This window comes from Abramis brama (assembly GCF_963993115.1).
Source record: "Abramis brama genome assembly, chromosome: 15".
In the NCBI taxonomy this organism is placed as follows: Eukaryota; Metazoa; Chordata; class Actinopteri; order Cypriniformes; family Leuciscidae; genus Abramis; species Abramis brama.
In genome coordinates, this window is record NC_139977.1 from 38420327 (window position 1) to 38430326 (window position 10000).

At 44.3% G+C, this 10000-nt stretch overlaps 1 protein-coding gene across 3 annotated transcripts in view; it reads left to right on the forward strand.

Annotated features, from left to right (window-relative positions):
- prag1 (PEAK1 related, kinase-activating pseudokinase 1) overlaps window positions 1-10000 on the forward strand; it is a 37098-nt gene that overhangs the window by 2440 nt on the left and 24658 nt on the right. The window contains exon 1 of one of the 3 annotated variants that reach the window (XM_084136778.1): window positions 6879-7043. The exons of the other annotated variants lie outside the window; for them this stretch is intronic. The gene's annotated coding sequence lies outside the window, so the exon portion shown is untranslated. Of the gene's footprint in view, window positions 1-6878; window positions 7044-10000 lie in introns of those variants that run through there. 3 annotated transcript variants of the gene reach the window in all.

A 10000-nucleotide genomic window follows, 5' to 3' on the forward strand; every position in this document is an offset into this window, starting at 1 on the left:
CAGTCTCTCCCGAGATCTTGCTTTCCATGTGTCAGTGGTTTTCTTCGCCTGCAGGCATGAATCTGACAGAACAAATATCACACACACACACACACACACACGCGCAGACTATAAACATGCTTTATGACTGTACGTAATCTGAATTCTTCATGTTTGTCAGGCCAGTTGTTACATGCATCTTAATAACTGATGATGGAAATATTGCTTTCTGTCTTTAGTTTGTCATCATTCATCACTGATTGTGAAACACAAGCGTCTCAGTTCGAACAAGGAGACATTTTAGACATTGTTTTAGTTTAGTTTAGTTTTTCACAATATAAAACTCTGAACACTGCAATAAATGATGTTCTTCCTCTGTATGTTTGCCTTGTTTTCAAGAACATCAAAGTTAAATGGGTTTCGGCTTAAAACGAAAACACCAAATCTGCCAATGGGGTCAGAATTTATTTATTTTGTTTTGTTCTGATTTTAAGCACAAACTCCCTTCATTTACATACTTTTATCAGAAACCAGCACTTCATATCTCCAGTGATTCGCTGCTTCTCCAGTAAATGTGTCTTTATTTCAGGATGTTTGGATATTTGTGCAGGAAAACAAGAGGAAGAACATCATTTTTTTGTGTGTTTTTTCAGTGTACAAAGTAAGACAATTGTGTATAAAGTACAGGAAACATCATTATCATCATTATGGACAAAAAAAATAAAAACAGTATAATCTAAACAACAAATTTCAATGCAGAAAGGCTCATTTTCAACAAATTTTTTTTATTTTAAACAATCTTTTTGTCAAATGTTTTGCTTGTAAAGTGTGAATCTGTACAGTCAGTGTTTAAAGTGTGATTGTTATGGTGTCTGTACAGTCATCGTTGTCGTTTACGTCTCGATATAAAGTCAGAGTCAGTGTTTAAATGAGAAGAATCGAGTCAGACGACGATAGAAATGATTTCCTGATTGATCAGTTTAAGGTGCTGGAAAAATCCTGGATGTTAAAACCATTAACTGAGGAATTTGAGACGCAGCGATGCTCATAACAGATGGCAGTGTGTGTGTGTGTGTGTGTGTGTTAATGGACAGCTGATGCGTCTTATATTGATCTTGTCCTTCCAGATGGACTGATAAAACTGAGACGTACCCTCTCGTGCTCTTCGCGTGCCGCTCAAAAATTTACTATATTTTAGTTTGATCATGTTTTTTTATTTAATATTTTGTATTTTTAGGGGATTTTATGGTACTAAATTATATTTACGCTGTATTTATAATCCATTTATTCACTTTTTGAGCATAGACCTGAAAATGTCCAACTTAAACTGTGGTAAATCTTGAACGCTTTAGAGCGACAGACTGAAGTTTGATCTCTTTATAGAGAGATCTTGGCAGATTATTGATGAAGAGAAAGAAGTTTTAAAAAGTGAACTTAAAAAAGTAACAGAATTTTACGTTTATTGTTAAGAAGAATGTGCAAAAATGTTCATAATGTGAGGCTGATATCTCAGTAAATGATCTCAGTGAGATGTTGTTCGGCTGCAGTTCCAAACGCTTCCACTAGAGGAACTTCGTCTCATTCATTTCCAATGCGCTTGTTTTTGATCTCGAGAAACACAAGTGTGACTATTGTTTTCAGGACCATTTAACCTGTCGAATCTTGTCCATGATTTTTTTTCACGTAGTTCACACAGCAAGTGCCAAAACCAAGTTTCGTGCCATTCCCATGAAGAATTATTATTTTTTAAACAAACCGTGGAATCTGTGGGTCAGTAACGGCCAGAGCTCATCATGTCTGACAGCGTCACTCAGTGTTACTGTAAACCCTCCGGGATCTGAAGTCTGCTCATGTAACGTTTGGATATTTGTTCCTGTTTGAAACACGAATGCATGTATTGATATGTTCTGCATATGGTGTGATGTGTTCAGATTAAACACTGTAAATCACTGTAATAATCCGTCCAAACATCCAGTGATGGACATTATTTCATAATCATCATCATGAGAGAGGAGACGAGTAACAGCCTGCAGTAATGAACACATCAGACATCACAGGAATGTGTGTGTGTGTGTGTGTGTGCGTGAGTGTGTAAATCATTGGGTGAGTGTGTGTGAGAGAGTGTGTGTGTGTGTGTGCGTGAGTGTGTAAATGACTGGGTGAGTGTGTGTGAGAGAGTGTGTGTGTGTGTGTGTGTGCGTGAGTGTGTAAATGACTGGGTGAGTGTGTGTGAGAGAGTGTGTGCATGTGTGTGAGTGAGTGTGTGTGTGTGTGTGTGTGTGTGTCTTTAAGGTGAGGCTTTTCTCTCCAGGATTCCAAACTCTGTCCACCCTCATCTGTAAACATTGTTACCATGGTACCACACCCCTCCTGCTGTGTGTGTGTGTGTGTGTGTGTGTGTGTGTGTGTGTGTGTGTGTGTCATGATCTGTTTTGTCAGTCAGCAGAAGTGAGTGACCTCATCAGTAGTTTGAGTGACAGGAGAATGTCTGTGAACAGTTTTAGATCATGTGTTTGTTGGTGTGTGTGTGTGTGTGTGTGTGTGAGTGTGTGTGTGTGTGTGTGTGTGTGTGTGTGTGTGTGTGTGAGTGTGTGTGTGTGTTGGTGTAAAAACTTCAGGGTTGAAGAGAAACTCCTGTGAAGTAGAAGAGCGAGAGAACGAGATCAACAGGAGAATTAATCTGACCATTCACTGCATAAGAGTCACGGATGATGTTCAGGTGTGTTACTATCTCTCACACACACACACACACACTCCTCACACACACACACAGTGTCCATATGGCGTAACAGACCCGTAACGCTCACAGTGACACTGTATTCTGTGTGTGTGTGTGAGTGTGTGTGTGTGTGTGAGTGTGTTAGACACCTGAAACCCTGCAGTGATTCACTGACAAATTCACCAAACAATAGTTTCAACTCTGACGGATCACACACTCTCTCAGCGCTGGATCGTGTGCGTGTGTGTGTGTGTGTGTGTGTGAGTGAGTGTGAGTGTGTCTTTGTCTGTGTCTGTGTCTGTGTCTGTGTGTGTGTGTGTGTGTGTGTGTGTGAGTGTGTGAGTGTGTGGGTGTGTGGGTGTGTGTTTGTGTGTGTTGCAGACAGGCCTCGACTCGACTGTCAGGTAAAGGAGTGTTTCACACACGTCTTCCTGCTTTTATTGTGCAGTTTTACTCTCCTCCAGGGCTCGTTCCCTCGGCGTTCCGATCAAGCGTTCTCCCGGAAGCGGGAAGAGAACATCGGATCTTCAGTCCTCAAAACTTCAGGACAAAAACAGTTTCATACATCGCTCATGGAACGCTTTTATCTGAAGTGTTTCAGGTCAACATCCTATCGTTCTGTAAATGTTCCTGGTTCCGGAATGCTTGAGGAATGACACCCGTGGAATGTTCCGTCAGCGTTCACAGAAACATTTAAAAACTCTTCAGTAATGTTTAAAACTCTTCAGTAATGTTTAAAATAATGTTTTCATTCCTCAAAGGGAACAATGGCGTAACGTTCCTGAGCGTCATTAACGGGATCTGAGGAACACCTGTGATTCGCTGATCTCTCATCCGTCACGTGGAGAGCAGAAGCTTCTGAATTATTAACCCGAAGGTCAAAGGTCAGGGCAAGGGTCGCAGGAACACTTCTGAGGGAGAGATCTGATGAGATGCAGCAGGTTTCAGAGTTCGACCGAAGCAAGATGACGGAGCAAACACACTCCTATAGACACATCGAGTGTTTACGCTCAGTGGCTCTCAGATCATCTTCAGTCTGGAGCTCATCAGGAGAAGCGCTGGTCTCAGATCAGCCGATGTTCTCGCGCAGTGAAGCCGGAGAGCGGAAGCGTTCCGAAGCGCTGGTCTCAGATCAGCCGATGTTCTCGCGCAGTGAAGCGGAAGAGCGGAAGCGTTCCGAAGCGCTGGTCTCAGATCAGCCGATGTTCTCGCGCAGTGAAGCCGGGGAGCGGAAGCGTTCCGAAGCGCTGGTCTCAGATCAGCCGATGTTCTCGCGCAGTGAAGCCGAAGAGCGGAAGCGTTCCGAAGCGCTGGTCTCAGATCAGCCGATGTTCTCGCGCAGTGAAGCCGGAGAGCGGAAGCGTTCCGAAGCGCTGGTCTCAGATCAGCCGATGTTCTCGCGCAGTGAAGCCGGAGAGCGGAAGCGTTCCGAAGCGCTGGTCTCAGATCAGCCGATGTTCTCGCGCAGTGAAGCGGAAGAGCGGAAGCGTTCCGAAGCGCTGGTCTCAGATCAGCCGATGTTCTCGCGCAGTGAAGCCGAAGAGCGGAAGCGTTCCGAAGCGCTGGTCTCAGATCAGCCGATGTTCTCGCGCAGTGAAGCCGGAGAGCGGAAGCGTTCCGAAGCGCTGGTCTCAGATCAGCCGATGTTCTCGCGCAGTGAAGCCGGAGAGCGGAAGCGTTCCGAAGCGCTGGTCTCAGATCAGCCGATGTTCTCGCGCAGTGAAGCCGGAGAGCGGAAGCGTTCCGAAGCGCTGGTCTCAGATCAGCCGATGTTCTCGCGCAGTGAAGCCGGAGAGGGGAAGCGTTCCGAAGCGCTGGTCTCAGATCAGCCGATGTTCTCGCGCAGTGAAGCCGGAGAGGGGAAGCGTTCCGAAGCGCTGGTCTCAGATCAGCCGATGTTCTCGCGCAGTGAAGCCGGAGAGCGGAAGCGTTCCGAAGCGCTGGTCTCAGATCAGCCGATGTTCTCGCGCAGTGAAGCCGGAGAGCGGAAGCGTTCCGAAGCGCTGGTCTCAGATCAGCCGATGTTCTCGCGCAGTGAAGCCGGAGAGCGGAAGCGTTCCGAAGCGCTGGTCTCAGATCAGCCGATGTTCTCGCGCAGTGAAGCCGGAGAGGGGAAGCGTTCCGAAGCGCTGGTCTCAGATCAGCCGATGTTCTCGCGCAGTGAAGCCAGAGAGGGGAAGCGTTCCGAAGCGCTGGTCTCAGATCAGCCGATGTTCTCGCGCAGTGAAGCCGGAGAGCGGAAGCGTTCCGAAGCGCTGGTCTCAGATCAGCCGATGTTCTCGCGCAGTGAAGCCGGAGAGCGGAAGCGTTCCGAAGCGCTGGTCTCAGATCAGCCGATGTTCTCGCGCAGTGAAGCCGGAGAGCGGAAGCGTTCCGAAGCGCTGGTCTCAGATCAGCCGATGTTCTCGCGCAGTGAAGCCGGAGAGCGGAAGCGTTCCGAAGCGCTGGTCTCAGATCAGCCGATGTTCTCGCGCAGTGAAGCCGAAGAGCGGAAGCGTTCCGAAGCGCTGGTCTCAGATCAGCCGATGTTCTCGCGCAGTGAAGCCGAAGAGCGGAAGCGTTCCGAAGCGCTGGTCTCAGATCAGCCGATGTTCTCGCGCAGTGAAGCCGGAGAGCGGAAGCGTTCCGAAGCGCTGGTCTCAGATCAGCCGATGTTCTCGCGCAGTGAAGCCGGAGAGCGGAAGCGTTCCGAAGCGCTGGTCTCAGATCAGCCGATGTTCTCGCGCAGTGAAGCCGAAGAGCGGAAGCGTTCCGAAGCGCTGGTCTCAGATCAGCCGATGTTCTCGCGCAGTGAAGCCGGAGAGCGGAAGCGTTCCGAAGCGCTGGTCTCAGATCAGCCGATGTTCTCGCGCAGTGAAGCCGAAGAGCGGAAGCGTTCCGAAGCGCTGGTCTCAGATCAGCCGATGTTCTCGCGCAGTGTAGCCGGAGAGCGGAAGCGTTCCGAAGCGCTGGTCTCAGATCAGCCGATGTTCTCGCGCAGTGAAGCCGAAGAGCGGAAGCGTTCCGAAGCGCTGGTCTCAGATCAGCCGATGTTCTCGCGCAGTGAAGCCGGAGAGCGGAAGCGTAGGGAGGGAGGGAGAGAGAGAGAGAGAGAGAGAGAGAGAGAGCGCGTGTGTGTGTGTGTGTGTGAGTGTGTGTGTGTGTGTGTGTGAGAGAGAGAGAGCGAGTGTGTGTGTGTGTGTGAGAGAGAGAGAGAGCGAGTGTGTGTGTGTGTGTGTGAGAGAGAGAGAGAGAGAGAGAGAGAGAGAGTGTGTATGTGTGTGTGTGTGTGTGTGTGTGTGTGTGTGAGTGTGTTCATGCCACGACAAGTTCTCCTGCTTCCGTCTCTGTGAACAGGGAATGACGGGAATTTTTACTGAAACTCTGGGATGTGAGAAATGTTGACATTGAACGTGAAAGTATTGATTATATCCGGCGTCTCAAGCTGATCGATCACGGTATTGATCACAGATCCTGGAACACTAATGCCTTTACAATCAAACAATTACAACATCAACAACACAATACTGCTGCTTTTAACCACACACACACACACACACACACACACGTCTGGTTCACTATCTTTGTGGGGACTCTCCATAGACTTAATGGTTTTTATACTGTATAACTGTATATTCTGTCTCCTTACACTAAACCTACCCCTAACCCTATCCATCACACACACACACACACACACACACACACACACACACACTAACCCTATCCATCACAGAAAACTTTCTGCATTTTTACATTTTCAAAAAAATATAATTTAGTATGTTTATTAACCCATTTCCCTCATGGACCGCTGGCTGGTCCCCACAATGGAGGTGATCTCAGGTTTTACCATCCTTGTGGGGACATTTGGTTCCCACAATGTAATATAAACCTGTACACACACACACACACACACACACACGTGCATTTTCTAGCCTGTCTGTCTGTTGTGATGTGAGTAGTGTAGACATACACCACTGGACTGACTGACAGACAGGTGTGTGTGTGTGTGTGTGTGTGTGTTGCATGTTTAAATTAAAATAAAAATGGTCTTTAAAAATAAAAAGAATATATAGAGAGAGATATGTATGTGCTGCACGTGTTGTGTGTGTGTGTGTGTGTGTGTGAGAGAGAGAGAGAGAGAGAGAGAGAGAGAGGCTCCGCCCCCTCTGCAGGAGTTTCGTCGCGTTGCTTCAGTCTGATCAGATCACAGTCACGCACTGCCTCTCTCTCTCTCTCTCTCTCTCTCTCACACACACACACACACACTCTCTCTATGTGAATGAACACACACACACGCGCGTGTCTTCTGTGGGGATCTAGTTGCTCAGATGTGTCTCAGTCTCTGCTGTCTGCTGTTCCACTGCAGGTGAGTTAGCGAGATCTGTTCTGTCACGCGTGGTTCTAGACCCATAATAAACCAGAACGCATCTTTGATCTGGATCCGCAGAACCGGATTAAGATTCAGATCGATTCCAAACGGACGCGCGCATCTGGTTTATGATGTTGATTTCAGATTCATTCATTCATTGATTGATGTGAACGTGGATTTGACTCAAAGCGGACACCGTATGGACTCGCCCTTTAACGCGTGTTTATGATGGTCTAACGTGTTTCTGAACGCGCGTGCGACGCGATGTAACGCGCGCACTTGTGTTGTTGATTGACGTTCCAATTTCTGTAGCGTGTAAACAGATGTGAACTTGTTTCCGAAACGGAATTAAAAATAAAAATGTGATTGCTACTTTTTAAATCTCACAATCAATTAGTGTGACATTTTCTCGCAATTGCAAGTTTATAACCTATCTCACAATTCTGACTTTTTTAAAGTCCAAATTCCGAGATACACAATCATAATATTGAATTAAATTCTGCAGAAAAAGAAAAAATAATAATCCGTGGCGAAAACAACCTTCCATAGAAATGTGATTGTGTAATCTGATAATCAATTTACCATGGTAATTTTAGTTTCTACCATGCAATATTTGCTATTGTTATTGTGATCGTGAGCTTGACTGGATCTTCAACCAAGATTAAGATTCTCCGTCTTTATTTGTTTTTGTTTGTTTATTGTTTTCTGGTTATACAACCACATGTTCACAACACTCACTGTATAACTTTGGTAGAACTGAGGTCACCATGGTAAACTAATTCTGGAAGAGTTCTGATGTAAAAAAACATCACCATGTTAAGTTATGTTTAACTCTTTTAAATCTATGGATTAGTCTGAACCACACTCACCTGCTCCTCGCATGTTTATGAAACACATTTGTCTGATTTGATTGTCAGTTTAACACTCTCCTGCATGTTTGATCTGCTTGACAGTGAGTGTGAGTTAGTGTTCAGGTGTGTTTGACACTCAGGAAGAGTGTGAGGTTCTCGTCGGCGTTCCCTTCCCCCTGCACAGCATCTGAAGGCCAAAACACTCATTGTTCACAAGTGTTTTCAGCAGCTGTGGGAACAAAGAGCTTCTCCTTCTCCTGTTGTGTCTTGGGTTTTGACTTGTCAAACTTGTTGCCAGTGAGTCTAACGGCGTGACTCGACCCACATTCCCCTCGACACTCGACCTGCCCTGAGCAAACCCTGAGTAAACACTGAGCAAACCCTGAGCAAACACTTAACCTGCGTCCGACTCTTTACCAGGCTTTACGTGCCATTAAACTTCTGCTAGTTGAAGATTAAGAGCTGATTCTGGATCAACTGGAGTATCAATGATATATGGAATATTCATGATATATATATTTTTTTGCTGCCGATGTAAAACTAAGCAACATTTGATCCTCTTTTTATTTAGATATTTAGGCCTGGTTTCACAGACAGGGTTTAGATTAAGCCAGAATTAGGCTTTAGTTTAACTAGATTAAAAAGTTTGTAGACAAACTTTAAGTTGGCCAGAGAGTTTGAAGAAGTTGAAGTTTCTCTAAAGCTTAAAGTTTGATGGATAGATTAGAAATAGTTACCACGATTTATCACGTTGCTAGCATGATTTTCCACGATTTATCTCGTTGCTAGCTTGATTTAGCATGGTTTACCACATTGCTAGCATGATTTACCATGATTTACTACATTGCTAGCATGATTTACCACGTTGCTAGCATGTTTTACTACATTGCTAGCATGTTTTACCTTGATTTACCACATTGCTAGCATGATTTACCATGATTTACCACATTGCTGGCATGATTTACCACGTTGCTAACATGATTTACCATGATTTACTACTTTGCTAGCATTATTTTCCACGTTGCTAGCATAATTTACCACATTGCTAACATGATTTACCACATTGCTAGCATGATTTACCATGATTTACACATTGCTAGCATTATTTTCCACGTTGCTAGCATAATTTACCACATTGCTAACATGATTTACCACGTTGCTAGCATGATTTACCACGACTTACCACGTAATTTACAAGATTAAATGAGTTTAAGACGCATTTTAAGATAAGCTTTCAGTTAAAACAGCTCATTTAACTGAGACTAGTTTAAGCCTCATCTGTGAAACCGGGGAAAACATTCGATTAGTTTCTATCAGACTGTTTTCATTTATGAATCTTGCTCTGCACTTAAAAAAAAAATCTGTTAAATTTACGGTAAAAAACGGCAGCTGTGGTGGCCAGAAATTTACTGTAAAAAATACAGTAGCAACGTTTTAGGTTTTACAGACTCAACAAATGTACAGTAAAATTTTTTATTTCACTATTGGATATAATGTTAATTTACAGATCTATTGAAGTACTAATATCTGTTTGGTACCACTGTAAAACACTGACAACCACCAATCACAGCAGAGATGAGAGTCACATGATCAATCAAAGCTCATCACACGCAGCTTTTCCTCAAGAAAGTTAATATTAATATATAGCGTCATTCACACAATCATGGTAACTAATACTTACCATACTTTTGAATAACATTACTGTAACATTGATTAGAAAAACCATGAAGAATCAGTTATTTCAACAAATATACATCAGATGTGAAGTGTCACGCAGGGAATTCTGGGAATGTCAATATACGGTTTTTCACTGTAAATTATACAATGACTTGTTCTTTTTTACTTCTGTAAATTTAATGGTATTTTACTCGAACGTACAGTTAGATCCATCACAGTTATTCATCGTATATAGTACAGAAACTTTTTTAACCAATTAACAGTTTTTTCACCTTCTTTTACTGTTAAAATCGTGATTTTACAGTATTTTTACAGTATGGTCCATGATGCAACTCTTTAACGTTGCAAAATACACAACAAATTTAACATGCAAATATTTACTCGCTGTAACTCATGAACGGTTCAGTGCTGTCTGCTTTTGATTGA